The sequence below is a fragment of the Canis lupus genome, chromosome 3 (assembly GCF_003254725.2).
Source record: "Canis lupus dingo isolate Sandy chromosome 3, ASM325472v2, whole genome shotgun sequence".
Classification (NCBI taxonomy): domain Eukaryota; kingdom Metazoa; phylum Chordata; class Mammalia; order Carnivora; family Canidae; genus Canis; species Canis lupus.
The window spans coordinates 71,545,319-71,567,491 of record NC_064245.1 but is presented as its reverse complement, the minus strand read 5'-3'; positions in this window follow the sequence as shown (position 1 = coordinate 71,567,491).

Here is a 22,173-nt window from a genome sequence, read left to right as displayed (position 1 = left end):
ATATTAGTAAGAAGATTTGAGTTTTTATATTATCCTAAATCTGCTGTTACGTTAGCTGAGACAAATCTCTTGGACATAAGTCTATTGTTCTCATTTTATTTTTACTGGATTTGATCTTGGAAAAAATCAGTGAGATGATAGAAGTCAATCAAGCACATTGCCTTTGTCCACATGACTGCGGTTTATGTAAATCCAGTGTGGTTTGGAGTGTCGGCCTCAATTTTAATGAGGTTATGATAACAGTGCCTTATTTAATCTCCTCAGGTTTGCAAGAAAAATCACAAAGGAAAAATTCACAGATTTCCTTCTTTTAACTGGTATGCAGACCGTTGGCATTTAATAATCCCTAGAGTAACCAATTAAAGAGAAAAATAGCTAAAAATATAATACGTAAAGTTAAGTAGAATACTGGAAGTATTTAAATAATCAAAATGAATACAGGAAAGAGAGAAGAGGCTAACAAAACATGGAAAACAATCTAAAATAATAGAATTATCGACCTAAATGCAATCATATTGATAATTACGTTAAATGTAAGTGATCAAAACATCCTAATTACGGGGGATCCCTGGGTGGCTCGGCGGTTTGGCGCCTGCCTTTGGCCCGGGGCGCGATCCTGGAGTCCCGGGATCGGGTCCCGCGTCGGGCTCCCGGCATGAAGCCTGCTTATCCCTTATCTGCCTCTCTCTATCATAAATAAATAAATAAATAAATAAATAAATAAATAAATAAATAAATAAACAAACAAATAAATCCTTAAAAAAATAGACTCTCACGGAGTCTTTAAAAAAAACATTCTAATTAAAAAACAGAGATTCTTGGATTGGCTATAAAAATAGAAAACCCAATTATATGCAATCTATAAGAAAGCTAGTTTAAATGTAATTACATAGATAAAATGAAAGGATGAAAAAAGATGTATAATGAAAACACTAATCAAAAATTATTTTACTAGGGCTGCCGTAAGATACCACAGACTGGTCTCAGCTTGAACAACAGAGATTTATTTTTTCACAGTTCTAAAGACTAGAAGTCCAAGATCAAGATACCAACAGCATTGGTTTCTTCTGAGACTTCTCTGCCTAGCTTGCAGATTGTTTCCTTATTTCTATGTCCTCATATGCCCTTTCCTCAGTGCTCTGCCAAGTACCCCCTGGTGTCTCTTCCTCTACTTATAAGGCCACCAGCTATTAGAGCCAAATCATATGACCCCATTTAACCTAAATTACCTTGTGGCCTCTCTCCAAATATAGTCATATTTTGAGGTATTGGTACTAGGGCTCTAACATATGAATTTGGGAGCAGGGACACAAGTTTGCTCATAATATCAAAAGAAAGCTGGACTGGCTATATATATATTAGGTGAAATAAACTTCAGAACAAGAAAAACTACCAGGATTAAAGACAGACATTACGTATTCAGAAGTGAGAAGTGGGTTGATTCATCAGTAATACAAGACAATCTTAATGTAAAGCATCTATAAATTAGAGATAAAAAAATACACAAGCAAAACCTGATGGAAGTGAAAAGAGAAATAGACAAATCTACAATTACACATGGAGACTTCAGTACTTCTCTCTCAATAATAGAACAAGTAGACAAAAAATCAGCGTGGATATAGATCTGACAACTCTACCAACCAATTTGACCTAATTGACATTTATAGAACATTCTGACCAACGACAGAATACACAATCTGATCATAACAGAATTAAACAAGAAATCAATAAAGAATGATACCTGGGGGTGCCTGGGTGGTGCGGTCAGTTAAAGCTGCCGACTCTTGGTTTCAGCTCATGGTTGTGAGATCAAGCCCCACGTTGGGCTCTGCACTCAGAGAGAGATTCTCTTTCCCTCTGTCCTTCCCACTTGTACTCTTTCTCTCAAATTAATTAATTTAAAAAAAAAAGAATGATACCTGGAAAATACCCAGATATTTCAAAATTAAACAATGCACTCCTAAATAATCCATGGGCCAAAGGAGAAATCTCAGGGAAAATTAGAAAATTGTTTGAATGGAATGAAAATGAAAATACAAAATATCAAAATTTGTAGGATGCACCTAAGAGTTTAAAAGAATATTTACAGCATTTACTTTTTTTTAAAAAAAGGACTTGAATCAATAAACTTTCATGCTAAAAAAACAAAAGAGCAATTTAAATCCAAAGGAAATAATAGAGTATTAATGAAATAGAAATTGAAAAAATAATAGAGAAAGTCAATGAAAGTAAGTGCTGTTTCCTTGAAACAAATCAGTAAAATTGGCAAGTCTCTAGTTAGACTTGTCAAGGAGAAATAAAATTTATAAATAACCAATATTAGATTAATAAAAAATATTGTTAACAACTTTATGCTAATAAATTTGATGTCCTGGGGAAAATGGGACAAATTCTTTAAAAGACAAAAATTGTCAAAATTCACCCAAGAAATTGAAAACTTCAAGTCACTGGCGAATTTTATGAAATTTTAAAGGAAGAAATAATAAAACTTCTACATAAACTCATGAAAATAGAAAAAAGAGGAAAAACTTCATAACTCATTTTATGAGGCCAGAATTACTTGATACCAAACCAGATAAGCACAGACAAGCAAACAAAACTACAGAGAATATATGTGCAAAATCTTGGAACAAAATTTTAGCAAATTGCCTCTATCTGCATATATACAAGTTGTATATGGGTGTACGTGTGCATGTACTTATTAAACATACTATAGGAAATCAAATTTTTGTTTTAAGATTTTACTTATTTATTCATGAGAGACACAGAGAGAGGGAGAGAGATGCAGAGAGAGAGAGAGATGCAGAGGGAGAAGCAGGCTCCATGCAGGGACCCGGATGTGGGGTACAATCCTGGTTCTCCAGGATCAGGCCCTGGGCTGAGGGTGGGTGGGGATAAAGAAGTGCTGAGCCACCGGGGCTGCCTGGAAATCAGGTTGGAAAAGAAGATGTAAAACTGTCTTTATTTGTAAATGACATGATGGTATATATGGACAATCCAATCCAATGCAATCTAAAATAAGACTGCCTGAACGGAAAAGGAAACTAAAAAATCGCAAGATATAAGGCTAACGCTAAAAGACTAAACCTAAACAAACCCCAAAATTCATTGAATTTTTATTTACAAGGAACAAACGATTGAAAAAAATTTTAAGATTATGATAGTATCAAAGAAATTGTATTTCTAGTTACTAGAAAACTTTTATTTTTTTTCTTTTTTAAAAATATTTATTTATTTATTCACTACCGAGAGACACAGAGAGAAATAGAGGAAGAGACACGGGCAGAGGGAGAAGCAGGCTCCATGCAGGGCACCCAACGTGGGACTCGATCCCGGGTCCCCAGGATCACGCCCTGGGCTGAAGGCAACGCTAAACTGCTGAGCCACCAGGGCTGCCTGAGTTACTAGAAAACTTTTAAAACACTATGATAGCATCAAAATATCAGGAATAAAAATAATGAAAGACATGTAAGACCTATATATCTAAAACTACAAAATATTGCAAAGAAAAATTAAGGAGGGAAGCCCGGGTGGCTCAGCGGTTTAGCGCCTGCCTTCCGCCCAGGGCGTGATCCTGGACTCCCAGGATGGAGCCTGCTTCTCCCTCTGCCTGTGTCTCTGCCTCTCCCTCTCTCTCTCTCTCTCTCTCTCTCTGTGTGTGTCTCTCTCATGAATAAATAAATAAAATTAAAAAAAAAAAAAAGAAAAGAAAATTAAGGAAAACCAAATTAAATGAAGAGATATGCCACTTTTGTGGATTGGAAGAATCAATACTGGTAAGGTGGCAACAGTCCCCATGCTGTTCAGTGCCATCTCTACAAAAATCCTGGCATACCTGTGTAAAGAAATTGGCAGGTTTATTTTAAAATTTACATAGAAAGTCAAAGGACTTAATTTCTAAAAAAAAGAAGAAGAAGAAGAAGAAGCAGCCACTTTCAATTTTAGTTCTTTGTTATAATAGCATCCCACTTTCAGGTACTGTTATCTGTTTTAGCTGTGTATTGTTCTATAACAAATTACCCTTTGCAACTGAACACCACATCTATTATCTCACTTTTTCTGGGGAGGCAGGTATCTGGGAACATCTTAGCTGGGTCTCCCAGGGTCTCCCATGAAACTGCAGTCAAGCTGTTAGTTGGGACCACAGTCCCCTGAGGGCTGGACTGGGGGAGGATCTGCTTCCATATTCACTCACGTGATTTTTGGTGGTCGTCAGTTTCTGACTGTTGACCAGAGACTTCAGTTTCTCCCCCAAGTGAGCAGCCCAACTATCTTCACCATATGACAGCTGGATTCCCAAGTGACCTGAGAGAAAGAAAGGAAAGAAAGAGAGAGAAAGGGAACAAGACAGACCAGAACAGACCAAGACAGAAACCACTGTGTCTCTTACGGTTTATTTTTCATTTCTGTGTAAATAATATTAGAAGAATTCATGCATTTTTAAATTTTTAAAAATATTTTATTTATTTATTTTGAGAGAGAGAGAACAAGCATGAGTAGAGGCAGCGGGAGAGAGAGAATCTCAACCAGACTCCATGCTGAGTATGGAGCCCAATGCAGGGCTCAATCTCACAACCCTGAGATCACTACCTGAGCTGAAATCAAGAGTTGCATGCTGAACTGACTGAGCCATCCAGGCACCCCAGAATTCATGCATTCTTATCAAATATCACATTTGTTATCAAAGAAAAGGTTTTAGCTTTTTCAAGAGAAAACTATAGAGCCTCATTTAAACAAGTGATAATAATAATATTCATAAAAAAAAAATGAGTGAAATAATTTGAGCATTTATTATGTTCCACACACTCCATTGAACACAGAAATTAAGAGCATGGTCTTTGGCTCAGACTGCCTGTTGTTGCCTTTCTGTTCCACCATTTACTGGTTATGTGCCTCTGGGCAAGTTATTTAACTTCTCTATGCTTCAGTGTCCTTATCTATAACATGAGGATAATGATAATAGTTACCACATAGAGCTGTTGTGAGGATTAAATGGGTCATATTATATGGATCACTTAGAACGGGCTGGCATCTAACAAGCACTGTGTAAGATTTAGCTAGTATCCGTATTAGGTATTAGGTAGTGTTTGTAAACATCACTCATTTAATACTCAAAATAAGCTAAGAGGTAAGAGCGATTATATTTTACTTCCGAGGCAAAGCAGTTGAACCTTGGAGATGCAGGTTAAGTAATTTGCCTAAAGGTACACAACTGGAGAGTGGCCAAACTGAGTTTTATGCAGTTCTCTGGCCAGAAGCTACTTAAAAAAAAATTTTTTTTTAGTAAGTTGTAGATGTGACTGGAGAGTGATCAAAAATGAAGGTTAGAAACTAGATTAGAGGACTCATTAGCTACTGTAATTTTTCAGAAACAATGTTAAAAGAATACTGAAATAGAAGAAATTTTAGAGAGCCTGGCTATACAAATCATTATGTAGTTCTTACAGAAAAAGTGAGTATAAAATATCAGACAACAGAAAATCTGGTGAGAATATAGTGAAGCAGAAGAAAGACGTTTGAGAAACTACCACACATCTCCAAAGTCTGACCAAACATTGGGGTCCCTTTTCTATGGTGCTGTTGGAATATTTCCAATAAGCGGAATCACTTTTGCTTTTAGATACCTGTCTGTCATTCAGGGCATGGTAGACATTATGCCTGCCTACCAATATCCCAGTTCTTCTCTTCCTGGAAATGTATAATTGCATTTCCCACTCCCTTTTAATTCAAGCCCAACTATATGGCTTGCTTTGCCCCTTGAATTATGAGTGGAAATAATGTATGTCATTGCCAAGTGGGAACTTCAAGAGCCAGTATGCCTTGCTCATGTCCAGGTGATGATATCAGCCTGGATCCCTTGGGGACTACGACAGGCAGAGACTCCCTCCACCCTTGACCTTCTTTGGACATGTAGTATAAGCAGCTAGCAAACCATTGCTTTTTAAGCCACTGAGATTGGGGGATTGTTTGCAACTGTATGATAATTGATCTACTCTGGAATGATTATGCACAGTTTTAAAACCTTTTCTTTCTGGGCACCTGGGTGGCTCAGTCAGTTAAGCGTCTGCCTTAGGGTCCTGGGATTGAGCCTTCAGTCAGTCTCCCTGCTCAGTGGGGAGTTGGCTTTTCCCCCTGCTCATGCTCTCTCTCCTTCTCTCTCACTCACTCTCTCTCTCAAATAAATAAATAAAATAAAATAAATAAATAAATAAATAAATAAATAAATAAATAAAACCTTCTCTTTTTAAGAAGAATTGTGACCTCTAAGACATCTTAGTCCAGAATATATCTTGTTGAATCCTATTACTAATTCATAAGTTATTTTCCAAAGCTAACTACAGTTAGCATTTAGCAGTTTATAAACTGGCTCTAGCATTCCCCAGAACTGAAGCCATCTTAATTCGTAAAGGAGAGATTATTACCAACTGACGCCAATGTGTCAGTTGACGTGAAACATAAACCACTAAAATTGGCAGAGGTTGCAGTAAAAAAAAAACAAAAAACAAAAAAACTAACACTAAACATCACATATGTTAGAATGGTAAAGTTCCTGTTGGATTATTTTTTTTTTAATTTTTATTTATTATTTATTTATGATTGTCACAGAGAGAGAGAGAGAGAGGCAGAGACACAGGCAGAGGGAGAAGCAGGCTCCATGCACCGGGAGCCCGATGTGGGATTCAATCCCAGGTCTCTGGGATCGCGCCCTGGGCCAAAGGCAGGCGCCAAACCGCTGCGCCAGCCAGAGATCCCTCCTGTTGGATTATGATCATCAGAAAACAAATGTGTTGGGTCCTGTTTTCACCATTTAAAAAACAACAACATAGAAAACAAATACACACACAAAAATGAATGGATGTCATAGGCACATGCAATAAGATAAAAACCTGAGAAGTTCACAAAGATCACCTTTAATATGAACCATGTAGTTTCTAAGCAACAATCATGTTGTCTGTGGCTTCTCTGGTGTTCATTACAGACTTTTTTTTTTTTTGAGTTTTTATTTTAGTCCCAGTTAGTTAACATGCAGTGTTATATGGGTTTCTCATTACAGAAATTTAAAGTAGAATGTGTAGGAATACCACGCATTTTACACCTGTTTGCGGCATAATAAACATATAAGTGAAAGAGGTGATCTAGGAGGCAGGCAATAAAGAAACAGGAAAGTAAGAAATATATACAATAAAGAAAGAAAAGTCAGGCTTAAACAGAAAGAGAGCCAGAGGATACTCTTTCAAAAGCAAACATGTAAGGCAGCCCCCGTGGCTCAGTGGTTTAGTGCTGCCTGCAGCCCAGGGCGTGATCCTGGAGACCCTGGATCAAGTCGCAGGTCAGGCCCTCTGCCTGTGTCTCTGCCTCTCTGTCTCTATGAGTAAATAAATAAAATCTTTAAAAAAAAAAAAAGGCAAACACATATGAAGGAAATGCAAATATCAGTTAATTATAGGGAATTTGTTAATTTTGGAACACACTAAACCTGATAATGTGTATCTTTATCATTTTGGAATATATATTGTTTTCCTCTCAATTTCCTTGGCCTAAAAGGTATTCAAAAGCATAAAACATAATTTCACCTAAAATTAAAACTTAAGGATGAACATTTTCTTTTTGAGACTTTTTGGTAGAATGGAAATAATTTTTCCCAATATGGCCTCATTCTCCTAACTGGCCTACGCATCTCAATAACTGGGAAGCAGGAGAGGTTTCTCTCATCCTCAGAAATGCCTAAAGCCCAATTCCTATGTTACAAGAGGTCCATCATCTTACTCATTTACCAGGCCAGTGATTGAGGTCCTTTTTTTTGGTCCTGATCTCTTCAGTGGCAACATTCCTTTAACAAATACATTTGAGTACCCACTATGTCTAGGCAATGATTTGGTGATTGTGCTATTTGACTTGCCATTCCACCACAGTTAAACTATCAGAGCATTATAAAAGACACAAGCCATTATCAGGCTCATCTCTGACCCACTGTTATGGGTTGTGTCCTCTCCCCAAAAAAGATAAGATGAAATCCTAACCCAGTACCTCAGAATGTGACCTTATTTGAAAATAGTCATTATAGATATAATTAGTTAAGATGAGGTCATATTGGTGTAGAAAGGCCCCTGAACCAGTATGGTTGACGTCCTTATAAGACAGTCATGTAAAAACACAGAGGCATAGGGAGAATGCCACGTGCAGATGGAGACAAAGATGGGACAGATGCACCTCCAAGCCAAAAACTCCAAGATTTGCTGTTTGTCAGCTGAAGCTAGGAAAGAGACATAGAACAGATTCTCCCACAGAGCCCTCAGGATGAATCAACTCTGCTGAATTTGGATTTTTGTTCCCCAGGACTTTGAGGGAATAAATTTCTGTTGTTTTTACCAGTTGGTAGCATTTTATTACCTCAGCCCTAAAAAACCACCACACCCATCCACTCTAAATAAACACCTTCATATAGAGATACACGTTGTCCAGGAAAAATTTTATTACCATAAACTAGTATTTCAAAACTTTAGAAATTGTCAAAGGTGTCAGAGTCTGAAAAGCCCTTGCAAAATGTGATTGTCCTTTTCTATGGTGACACGCTGACGACACATTAAAAAAATCCTCCCTAGATTCTGAGTTAATTTACCCCCATTTCATTTCAGTAAAAAAAAAAAAATGATGTGTTGTTAATAAAAGGGGAATGAATGCTGAGTAAGCCAATGTCCATTACGTGAACCAATCAAATGTCCTCTAAAAGGAAATATGAAACTATTGCATTTGCTAAACATGGAGAAAACAGCCTCTATCCCCTCAAGCTACTAAACGTCTCAATATTTGGTGACAGTTAACCTACAGATCTGTCCAATTCTCTCAGACTGGAGAAAACACGGACAGAAATGAGAGGAAATCAATTCAAAAAGAAAAAAGAAAGAAAAGAACTCAAGTGGGTAAAATCTTTTTAACCAGGCTCCAGACATCAAAGCAGGAACTCTATGATGAGCACAGACACTTCCACTCCGAGACCTCACAGCCACTTCTGTAAGGGAAAACTCCTAAAAGACCACCCCAAGCATGTGTGTATCAGGCTGGTCTTCTCTCCCCATCTTCCACATCCTCCTCTTCACATTTGCTCTTCAATCTCTTTACAAAAGGAAGGCACATCTCAGCAAATGGATGCTAACTGGTGCATTGCCTCAGGTGTAAAACTAAGCAAAAGGACAATTCAACATACTGCCCATGGCGTTGAGGTGGCTAAAGACTATGGGGTGACTGGGTGACGGGCACTGAGAGGGGCACTTGATGGGATGAGCACTGGGTATTATGCTGTATGTTGGCAAATCAAACTCCAATAAAAAAAAAATACAAAAAAAAAAAAAGGCTATGGAGACTCGATTGTCTTACAAGTCCACCCATTCCAATTCTTTGCAATTGAAAATTGGAGGTGGAAGGAATGAAGTTGTCAGCTAATAGTTGACGGAACCTAATTTTTGTATGATTTTGGCATATAACTTAGAAGGAGGGCAAAAAAATGAAATTCTTCCCATTCCCATCTTTTTTTTTAATGTGAACAAGTTTTCTCAGAGCTAAATGTGCAACACTGAAAAATAAAAATGGAAGTGATGGTAAGCCCTGTCTCAACAGTAGGAGAAGAAAGTTTACAGTTATTACTATTACCATTATAAACCTTCTAGCAGTAGTAGTGCCTTTATTCATCCACAAATACATAAACTCATTTTTTAAATGCAGCCTTACTCATCTTAAGATATGCACTTCCAGAAAATTTTGCTTTTTATGTTTAATAATTATCCATGAAATTTGTAACCTCTTTATGATATTTTGATTAGTAATATGTTGATAATAATAGTAACTCAAACTAGAAGGTACTTTTAAATATTTAAAGACTTCAGTCACAAGAGATAAGGGTAAAACGGAATTTCTATGCTGTAGAGAGTTTTGCTAGAATGATAAATAAAAGACTTTTAGGCATTAAAGTACATTAGGATGAAATTTTCTGGGAGAAATGGAATTGAAATATGAGATAAAGAGCAAAAAGGAACAATGCAAAATGTTAATGAACAGCTAGCTTAAGTATCTTAAAAATACATGATAGTATCAAACCGTTGTATTTATTTCCATTGGATACATTTAAAAGTAAAACTTTATCAATACCTCTAATGCACCAGAAATTATAATCTTTGCACAGCTTTAAGCTTGTGATAAAACATTTCATATGTCAATTAAAAAATGTATGAGGGGGGTACATTGTTTACGGTCCATGCTAGCCAAAAATGTTTGAAGAACACTGATCTAAAGGAGAGACAAGATGGATATTTTTATTTTTTTAAGATTTATTTATTTATTTGAGAGAGAGAGAGAGAGAGAGAGTACACATGTGTGCATGAGCAAGAGGAGGGTCAGGGGAAGAGTGGAGGGAGAGAATCTCCAGCAGTCTCCAACTGAGCACAGAGCCTGACACACAGGGCTCAATCTCATGACCCCGAGATCATGACCTGAGCCAAAATCAGAAGTCAGATGCTTAACAAACTGAGCCACCCAGAAACCCCCCAGATGGATATTTTTAAAAGAAAGTAACATAATAGGGTACTATATGAGTCCTAAGGGAGCCCACTAAGAAGCAGATACCAATGCCTGGGAGGTGGTCATACCCTGTGATGGTTTGAGAGAAAGTACAGAAGGAGGCAAGGTACTGGGATAAGGGCAGCCTGGCTGCCAAAACCGGGTCAGAGTCTCAGATTCTAGTCCCAGAGATTTGATTTGGTCAGAATACTTCGTATTCACCACACTCAAAGCTTACTTAATAATTTTTTTTTATAAATTTTTATTTATTTATGTTAGTCACACAGAGAGAGAGAGAGAGAGAGAGGCAGAGACACAGGCAGAGGGAGAAGCAGGCTCCATGCACCGGGAGCCCGACGTGGGATTCGATCTCGGGTCTCCAGGATCGCGCCCTGGGCCAAAGGCAGGCGCCAAACCGCTGCGCCACCCAGGGATCCCTACTTAATAATTTATAGTAAGAACTACAACTATCACATCCTGTATGATGTGATAGAAGCCAAATTGCAACCAGAAGGTCATTTGGTGGATCCAGTGGAATCAGAATAAGGATGAGAATGGTGTGACACCAAAGGCAGAATGATCTGAGGTTCTGACAGCCTGCTGCACCATATTATGGTGGCAAGGGGACCCCTACCACGTGCCCTGGAGGACTCCCATTTAGGGGTCAGGCTGTACTCCTGGGTGGGGCTGGAAAGGATCCTGCCAGCCTCTGGCTCCTGGGGTTTCCTTGTCAATGTTAGACAGTGGTTTCTCAGGTCCATTATTTAGGATACTAGGACCATATTGATCATAATCAAATTCCAATCCTGTCTGCTTCATGTGACCTGCTGGTGGCCTAAATTGAAGTTTTGGACAAACCCATTCCTCAGTCACACATTTACAGACAATATCTTGGCCTTCTTGCAGCATAAGATGAATTACACCCATATTACATGTGGATTTTTTTTCTTGTTTCACTCTCAGGTAAATTTTTATTTCCAAATTTTTATGGGAATAGGAATGTGGTGGTCTCATTCCCATGTATCATCTATAAAACATGTAATAATTGCAATTATAAAATTAGCATATGAGCAGAAGAAAATTTAGCATATTAATTATTCAAAATAACGACTAGTAAAGATAGCTCAGCACTGTACTGATCATAGCCACTTTGAAGACGGTCGACTAGAAAGGAAGCTTAATAAATTCAGTGCACATTTACTGGGCTCCAACTAGTGCATTGAAGCATGCCAAGATTAGAGGATAGGAAGAGAAGCAGGGCAGGCTCTGCTATGGAGACTTCACCTGGAAGCAGGTAATTCTCATACGACGTGATAGAGGCATAATCAAGCAATATAAGAGGATTATAGGAGCACAGTGGAGAGGAATAAGGGATAGTCTTCACAGAGGAGATATTTTATTTCTATCTTAAAGGAAGAGCAGAAATTTACTAAGAGGAAACAGGAAATAGCCATCCAGTATTGAGAGTACAATCAATATCTAGAGACCCGCAAGAGCATTGCATCTTTAGAGAATGATAAAAAGTTCAGTGTTCCTGGAACTTAGAGTTTGGAGGGGGAGGGTGCAGAAAGTGAGTGAGGTTTGGATTTTATGAATCTGCACTGAAAGGGTATGAGTGTGAATCCACATGGATTGAACCTGTGGGCAAGGAGAGAAATCATAACCACCCTAGACACCTTGGATAGACACATGGGGCCAGTTGGTGAGATATAAAACACAAAAATTTGGGAACCTTCCACCTCAACAAAATTTCTAGAGTCCAGAGGCATGGGTCACATCAAGAAATCCCTTCCAAGGGATTGCTACAGATGGTCCCCTTGTCAATAAGAAAAAGTAGCACATCTTGTATTGTTAGGGTGTTTGAGAGGCAATATACATAATTAGGACTGCTGCTTTGACCCATTTATCCAACAACCCATTTTGATTGGAGTATAGAGAAAGAGATGACTCTCCAATAGGTCCAGGCTGCCATGAAAGCTGCATGGCCATCTGGGCTGTCTGGTCCGCAAATTCCATGGTGATCAAGGTGTCTGTAACTGATAGGGATGCTGTGTAGAGCCTTTGGCTGGCTCCTCAGTTCAGACTGTCAGGATTTTGAGCAAAGCTATGCCACCCTCTGAATATAGCTATCCTCCTTTTTGAGAAACAGCTTCCAGCTTGCTGCTGGGCCTTAGCAAAGACTAAACTATATCAACTAAAGCGCCCATAATGCTCTGGGTTTTGGCTGACCCATCCAGCCATAGAGCTGAATGTGCAGAGCAGCACTCTATCATTAAATGGGAATGTATATCAAGGCTGGCCTCTAGCAGATCCCTAAGGCATAAGTAAGTCATGTGAGCAAGTGAGTCAGAACTTTGTGGCTTCTATTCTTGCCATACTGTCTTTCTCAATCCATGCTAACAGCCTATGGGAATAGAAGAAGGAAGTCATAAATATGAATGATGATCAAATAATCAGTTGCAGAAACAAAGACTATACTAATTATGAATATTTCTTTCTTACTTGTTAGGAATATGTTTGTGTATATATTTTCTTTTTCTCTGTCCCATTTTCCTACTACCTAATATAATTAATAGCAGTCAACCTTAAATTTTAGGATTTATGTTACAGAATATCAAAGAGGGGCTTAACTCAAGCACAAAAATAATGTATATAAATAACTCTCATATTGAGAAAGTGGAATTTTACATTATGTTCTGCTTGAGAAATAGTTGCATCATGTTAAGTAGAAGCATGTTTTTGCTCTTGTTTTTATTTGAAAATTAAATATGTTTAGAAGAGCAGCCAGGAGTAGCCCCAGACCCAACACCAGACACTTGGTTGCCAACTCACAGAGGCTGTAACTACACAGAAGAAACAGATTTCCATAGATCTCTCCATAAACTCCCCATTTGTGGTCTACTTTAGTGGCTGAATGTTCTTGGCCTCTACGATTACCCAGCAAGCTCTGTTTTGCATCGATGCTTCAGGAGAAATGGGTAGTGACTATCACTATTCCAGACTTTCTTGTCCTGAGCTGGTCCCACAGCTATGTAAGATCTAATTCCTATAATAATTCCCTTGTCCCACAATACTAACAATGGCTCTGCTTCCCTGACTGAACCCTGACAGATACAAGGATTTTTGAGCCAGGGTCTGAGAAAGGTAAGGGTCATAAGGTTACCTCAGGCAGAGTATTTCAGGCAAAGGAAAGAGCAAGTGCAAAGGCCCTGGGCATGAACATAACTGAGGAAGTAGTGTGTTGAGGGGAGTTAGTGAAGGGGGGAGTAGGAGGAGCTGAGATACAGGGGTAAGGTCATGTATGGCCTCATAGAATACTACAGAAGAGTTTCACCTTTTTCTCTACCTAAGATAGAAAACCATGTAAATAAGCAGAGTGGCATGATCTAACATTTTAAGTGAATTCACTTTTACTGCTAAGTTAAGAATAGACTGTAGGAGGCAGATAAAGGCAGAAATAGGAAGATGAATTAAAAGGCTGATGCAATAATCCAGATGAGAGATGCTATTGACCCAAACCCAGCTGTTAGCACTGAGTGAGGTGGTGACACGTTGTTAGAATCTGGATATATTTTGAATCCAGAGATGGTAGGATTTGCTGTCAAGCAGAATGTTGGGTGTGAGAAATCAAGAGGAGTCAAAGATGACTATAAGGTTCTTGACTTGAATGATGAAGAACAGGATTACTATTTAATGACACAGAAGGCTAGGGGTAGAACAAATTTTTAGAGTAATACCAGAAGTTCAGATTTAGACTGTTAATTTTGCAATGTCTGTTAGATATACATGGGCTTATGTTGACTGGGAAGTTCTATAGACTAGTCTGCATGCAGGGGAGAGAACCTAATATAGAGATACAGATTTGGGGATCATTTGTTTACATATGTTTAAGATTATTAAGAGAATGAGTATAGTTAGAAAAGAGAAGAGTTCAGGACTGAGCTCTGGGGTAGTTGGAAAGGTTGGAGAGATGAGGAGTGGCCAGAGGACTGAGGAAAACCAGGAGCTGATTCAAGTGCCTCTTTTTTTTTTTTTTTTTAAGATTTTATTTATTTATTCGAGAGAGAGAGAGAGAGAGAGAGAGAGAGAAAATGGTAGAGGGAGAAGCAGGCTCCATGCAGGGAGTCTGTGGGATTCGATCCCGGGACTCCAGGATCAGGCCCTGGGCTGAAGGTGGCGCTAAACCGCTGAGCCACCCGGGATGCCCTGATCCAGGTGTCTCAATTCTGTGTTGCTCCACCTTTCTTGCTAGTGGAAAACAAGTCTTATTGATCTGCAAATTCCTGACATCTGGTATGTTATCAGTCATTTACCAGGTATTCCATAACCAGATGTTGAAGTGAGGGCCCTGCTAGATGACCTCATGGAAAGATGACTCCCAGAAGAGGAGAAAGTATTTGTAAATCATATACCTGATGACAGACTTGTATCTAGGATATACAAAGAACTCTTATAACTCAATAAGAAAATGACAACTCAATTTTTAAAATGGGCAAAGGATCCAAATAGATATATCTTCACAGATCTACGAATGGCTGAATCACACTTGAAGGAGAGTTACAGGGATCCCTGGGTGGCGCAGCGGTTTAGCGCCTGCCTTTGGCCCAGGGCGCGATCCTGGAGACCCAGGATCGAATCCCACGTCGGGCTCCGGGTGCATGGAGCCTGCTTCTCCCTCTGCCTGTGTCTCTGCCTCTCTCTCTCTCTCTGTGACTATCATAAATAAATAAAAATTAAAAAAAAAAAAAAGAAGGAGAGTTACATTCATTAGCCATTAGGGAAATGCAAATCAAAACCACAATTAGACACCCACTAGGATGGTTAGAATCAGAAGGAGAAAAACAAATGTTGGCAGGGATGTGGAGAAACTGGAATTCTCATACTCCACTGGTAGGAATGTAAAATGTTGCAGCCACTTTGGAAAATAGTCTGGCAGTTTATCAAAAACTTAAACATAGAATTACCATTTAATCCAGCAGTTCTACTCCTACGTATATAGCCAGGGGTTGCAATTATAATAATTGACAAGGTCAGGTTGGGAATAAATAGGCATCCTAACCACAGAGTTTTATTGAAATAGTAGAACACGATTTCCTCAGGGGCAAAATAGATGGGCAATTGAAGGATACCACTTTTGAGTAGAAGAAATCAAGGATGAAAGACCATGAGACTAAGAGAGAGTATCCCAATGAGAAGTTAAAATTCCTTGCCTGGTTCAGGATGAGATTCACCTTTAAGACCCAGACTCATTGACTGAGTCCCTAGGAATAAGGGGCCCTGCAACACCATGTGGGTATGCATGGTAGTGATACCAGGGGTTGGTATCACTCTCAGTAGAGGCCAGATGGATATTGGAAGATGACTACAAACCACAGGTAGTAGCTTTACCACATCTACCCGTCAGGAGTGATATCCTTGTTAGAGCAGATTCATACGGCCTCAGTTACATAGAATGCAGCCAGTGATTTGATGCTTTTCCCTTTCAATCAAAAAGAGGACAGAAATCGTTTGTTTTCCCATGGAATTGGCAACAGTATACATTTATGGTCTTGCCCCAGAGCTATGCTTCCTTTCTCACATCTCATCATAGTGTAGCATTAAGAGATCTGCCCTTTCTGGACATCCTACAGGGCATCACATTGCTCCCTTGCAGTGACAATATTGTGATGATCAGGCCAGATGACTATGAGGTGGCTAGTACCTTCAAGGCTTTGTTGAGCCTTTGATATGGTGCCAGTCATGTGGTGGCTTGTTGACTATATTGGACCTCTTCCATCCTGAGAGTGCCAGTAGTTTCTATCTTCATAGAAACAGGCATGTATCACTGGCGGATATGCCTTTCCTGTCTACAGGGCTTCATCCACCATTACTATCTGGGGGCTTACAGATTGTTTGAGTCGTCCTGGCAGGGGAGCACACAAAGCTAGGAGACCCACTTTACGGTCAAGGAGACATGGGATGAGATCAAGACTAAGGGATCCACTGACTTGGTCTCCAACCACCTCACTCGGAAGCTGCTAGCCTGATAGAGCATTCAAACAGGCCACCAAAAAAAAAAAAAAAAAAAAAACAGGCCACCAAGACAGCACAGCCAACAATTGACTGATTCTGGGGTACAGAGGCTGCTGCCTTGTCTCAAAGGAAGGACAATTCTGCACTGCGGTTCATGGTCCAGAGCTTTTCCCCCCTGGCTCAGGGCAAAATCAGACTTTACCTAAGACCATATCCCCACTTGGCTCTCCCCCCCCCCCCCCCCCTTGGCTCTCTCCCCCTTGGCTCTTTCCCCTCCTTTATTTTGCTTCCTTCCCTTCGTTTAAGGCTTTTTCTCTGGATAAAAGCTTTATCATCAATAAATCATGGTGCAATGAATTCCTCTCTCTGGTTCTGCTTCTTTAAAATCTGATGGAAGACAACCAGCAATAAGGAAATGTCCCTGAGAGAGGAGGCAGCTCCAGAAAAGTGAAAACCACATGAGTTACAGATCCTCAGAGAGGACAAATACCAGCTTGAGACAAGGGATCTTCTTTCTTTCTTTCTTTCTTTCTTTCTTTCTTTCTTTCTTTCTTTCTTTCTTTCTTTCTTTCTTTCTTTCTTCTTTCAAGATTTTATTTATTTATTCACGAGAGACACACACACACACAGAGGCAAAGACACAGACAGAGGGAGAAGCAGGCTCCATGCAGGGAGCCTGATGCGGGACTGGATCCCAGGACTCCAGGATCATACCCTGGGCTGAAGGCGGCGCTAAACCTCTGAGCTATCCAGGGATCCCCCAAGAGACAAGGGATCTACTTTCATTGGTTATTCCAAACTAAGTAGATCCTAAGGACTGGGAGCCAGTCTGCTTCTCAAACTGGGTTTTTTGCCCTCTGGGAACATGTGACTACATTTCAGGAGTAATTAGAAATCCTCCCAGAGTGACAAGTGTACTAGAAGAGATGGGGAAAATATTTTATTTTATTTTGTTTTGTATTTTATTTTATTTTATTTTATTTTATTTTATTTTATTTTATTTTATTTTATTTTATTTTATTTTGAGAGAGTGCAAGCAAGGGGAAGGGAAGAGGAGGAGGGAGAGGGAGAGGGAATGAATCTCAAGCAGAGTCAGCACTGAGCGTGGAGCCTGACATGGGGCGGGCTCCATCTCACAGCCTTGAGATCATGACCTGAGCCAAAAGCAAGAGTTGGACCTTAACTGACTGAATGACCCAGGCGCCCAGGGAAATATTTTGTATTAGAACAAATGCACCTCTCTTATGAAATAAAGTACAAAATGGGCAAAAAAACATTTTCTAGATGAAACAGATGATCTCAAAAGGCACATCTCTCCCGAGGCAGGCAGCTGAGGACCCCCAGAGGTTCTTCTGCTTGTAAGGGGTATTTGAGCCAAGTTTGATAAACAGTGACAGTGATGTGGCTACTTTGAGCGAGAGACCAGAACAGGTTCCATCCTACAGACCAATGCAAGAAAAGGAGAGACCTCGGACTTGGATGAAACTCTTTTAAGTTTTTAGGCCTTCCCCCTTGTAATAACTAGCATGTTTGAGAGCTTTCTATTTGCTAAGCATGTAATACGCGAACGCAATCCCCCAGCGCTCTGTGAGTAGCCTCATATTACATACGGGAAAAGTTTAGAGAGGTGAATAACTTTGCCAGGGTAATTGGAAAATATGTAAGAATCCTCATCATGGCACATCCTGTGTCTTCTCCACTTTCTGTGCTCATAAAATGTAGGACATATAAAAATAGAGAGATCTAGGTATCTCTAGAATAAAACGCTGCTGAAGTCAAAAGAGTTGAAATCTGGCCTGAATTAGAACATTTCATTTTCCACCTTTTACCCTAATGTTCCTCATACTTTTGTCCTCTCAATTTCATGTTTTCAACTGGATATTTTAAACCGAAAACTTTGACTTCTTTGCCATGCTATATTTATTTCTCTCTCATCACCTACATAAATTTTGCCCTACGTACAATCGCTTAGGCCTCGCGTGCCACATAAAAATGAATAGAAAGTAAGTTTGAAAATATCAGAGATGAGAACAATCAGGTTTCATAGCATAGAAGTCATGAAGAACTTCTTCATATAGGTTACATTCTGTTTATTTCTTCATTAAAACTTTGCCAGGTTCCATGTATATGGTTGGTCTGCCTCGAAAAAAAAAAAAAAAAGACTTAAATGCTATTTCAGGTTCTCATAAATACAAACTCAAATCTACAACCTGGAATTTTTTAGGAGAAAGGATGGAAGTTCACTTGTCCCTCCCTTACCAATAGCATCATTGAAAGAATTGTTTACTATCATCTTCCTACTCTGCTGAGTTCCTGGGTATAAGTCCAAGAATATGAGGCATGGATAGCCAGGCTCTAAAGATGACTTTTTAAAAGATTTTTATTTATCCTCTCTGCGGGGAGCTTGATGCAAAACTCAATCCCAGGCCCCCGGGGTTACGCCCTGAGCCAGAAGGCAGACGCTCACCCACTGAGCCACCCAGGTGCCCCCTGTCCTTCCTTTCTCTTGCTCCTCTCCCTCCCTTTCTTCCTTCCTTTCCTTTTTCCCTCTCAGTTTTCTCTTTTAAAGATTCATTTGCAATTTATTGTCACTTTTGTTACCACTGCTTTATAATCTAGGTGGCCTAGATTGCCAGAATAATGCTTGGCATTGGAGCAAAATGCTTGGTTAGCAACTTCCAAACTGCCGTGTTGTTACAGCTTGATTTCCAATTAACACACTTATTAGGCTATATATAATGCCTCTCTATCTCAGAGACCATGCAAGTTTTACCCTGAACACCTTTTCAGTATTTGCAAAGTTTAAGTAGTGCCTTTAGAGTTGTTTACATATTGAAAAACAAGTTTATTCAGTAGAAACAGTTTGCAAGCAGTAAGATGATACTCTGAAAAAAGTATTAAACTATTGAATGCTTGTCAGAAAGGCGGGGAAAAGACGTTGATAGTGTTTTAAAAAATCATCTATTTAAAAAGTGATTTTAATTGTGTGCAATTATTGTATTCTATGTGTGTGAAGTTAAATAGCAGAAACCATATGTTTCGACAAACTTTCTGAAGATCTCAGCTAGCTAACCTATGAAAAATAATGTTCTATATCCACTGGGGCAAAGTTTTTAAGGAAATACAAGGAACTGTGACAGCAGCTCCCCTATAACAAATGCAAGCGGGAATACCCTGGGGACAGCATGTCACTCTGAACATTAATTGATACATGAAACTGACTTATAAAAATAGCAGGGATCCCTGGGTGGCGCAGGGGTTTAGCATCTGCCTCTGACCCAGGGCGTGATCCTGGAGACCCAGGATCGAGTCCCACATCGGGCTCCCTGCATGGAGCCTGCTTTTCCCTCTGCCTGTGTCTCTGCCTCTCTCTCTCTCTCTCTCTATGTCTGTGTCTCTCATGAATAAATAAATCTTTAAAATAAATAATTTTTAAAAACAAATAAAAATAGCAAGCCGAGATGGAATAAAAATCATCTTTAGGGCACCTGGGTGGCTCATTGGTTGAGCATCTGCCTTTGGCTCAGGTCGCGATCTGGAGGTCCTGGGATCAAGTCCCGCATCAGGCTCGCCACGGGAGGCTGCTTCTCCCTCTGCCTATGTCTCTGCCTTTCTCTCTGTATCTCTCATGAATAAATAATAAAAATTTTTAAAAAATTAAAAGAAAGGAAGGAAGGACAGAAGGAACCCAAACTGCCAGCAGTTCTCCTTGATCACAGTTCAGGTGTTTTTCTAAAGAGGACAATCATCCAAGGGGAATCAAAAGGCAGTTTCTAAAGAGGTAGATTTGTCTTTTCTGACAAGTTGAAAGAAACTGTATTGAAGGAAGCTTTGTCAGAACATTCCACATTGGATCTTCTGCCCAAGGCCACCATCAAGGTCAAGTTTATGGCTAGGACTTCTGAAAATGTGGTCTTAGTGAAATCTAAAAGTCGCCATAATGCCCATTCCAATAGCCATATAAATGACCTAGAGACCTGTGGCATAGTGGGTTTCTGTCCTACTTTGGCCACTTACTGGTATTATAATTTTTGATAATTAATTGAACAATTTGGGGCTTTACTTTCAACACATTGAGGTGACAGGCAAAAACGGATGGGAAGGTTGGTCAGAGCCATCTCTTATGACTCCGTGATTTTAGGAAAGTTACATAACTTCTATTTATTTCTTCAACTATAAGATGTGAATAAGATCTAAAAAGGTTGTTTGGAAGAAGCCAGACATGAGTACGTAATGTATGATTCCATTTATATAAAGCTCTAGAAAATGCAAACTAATCTATAGTGACAGAAAGTAAATCAGTAGTTGCTGGGGGAGCCAAGAAGCAGGGAGAGACAGGAGGAAATAATTACAAAGGTGTGCCAGGAAACTTATGAGGTGGTGGATATGCCCATAATCTTGATCTGGTGACGATTTCACAGATATATACATATGTCAAAACTTAATCAAGTAACACATTAGACATTTTAAACATTTATTGTGTGCTAATTATACCTTAATAAAACTGTGTTTTTAACAGGGTCAGAGGGGTGCCTGGGTGGTCAGTCAGCTGGGTGTCCAACTCTTGGTTTTGGCTCAGGTCACGATCTCAGTGTTGTGGGATTGAGCCCCAAGTCTGGCTCTGTGCTCAGCGGGAAGTCAGCTTGGGATTCTCACTTCCTCTTCCAGTGCCTCCTCCCTCTCGTTCTCTCTCTCTCTCTCAAAATAAATAAATAAATCTTTAAAAAAAAGTAGAAAGTTCAGAGAATTAAATGAGAGTATATTGCAAAACAACTTGCAAAATATGTGGTACAAGTAGGTCTTCAAAAATGAGCTCCTTTTCCTACTTATGTCACAGAACTATTTAAAATGCTACTGTCCTTTCCAAACATCTGTCAATATTATGAACACTGAAATCTTCCCAGAAATTTTATAGCTGGATAAATATTTTCAGAGAAAAACAAGGGACAATATGAAGATACGTCCTTTTTAGGATATTAGTTCTGTGATGTTCTTTCAAATTTTTATTAAAAGTATATTTTACATCGCTGGAATCCCATTGTACATAGGACTTGGATGTCACTTTTCCACTCTGTGTTTTAATTATAAAATGTCTGCATGTTATTTTTAATGACTGCTCTATAATTTTCTCAGCGGTAGGAATTTGGAATATATTTTGAAGGATCTGCTGATGGGCTTTGAGGTATGAAAGAGAGGATCCACAGATGATGCTGGAATTTTTGCCTGAGCCAATGAAGCAGACTTTCTGGGGAAGAGTGTGGAAGGGCAAGTCTGGAGAGAGGACGAGGAATTCAGTTTGGGACAAGTTAGGTGCTGACCATCAAAATGGACATGTGGAGTAGGCAGTGGACAGGAGATCAGAGGGGAAGTCTGGCTGGAGACATAAGTTTGGGAGTCTCCAGCATAAAGACGAGCTACATGAGGTCTTCAAGGGCATGAGGACAGAGAACAGAAGAGATTCAAGCACAGAGTGATGGGGACCATCTAATGGTTAGACATGACAAGGGTGACAGAAAAAGAGTGTCAGTGAAGAGGCAGGAAATCTCAGAAGAGTTGTCTGTCCTGGAGGCCAAAAGAAGAGAGTGTTTATGGAACAGACTGCTGCCAGTC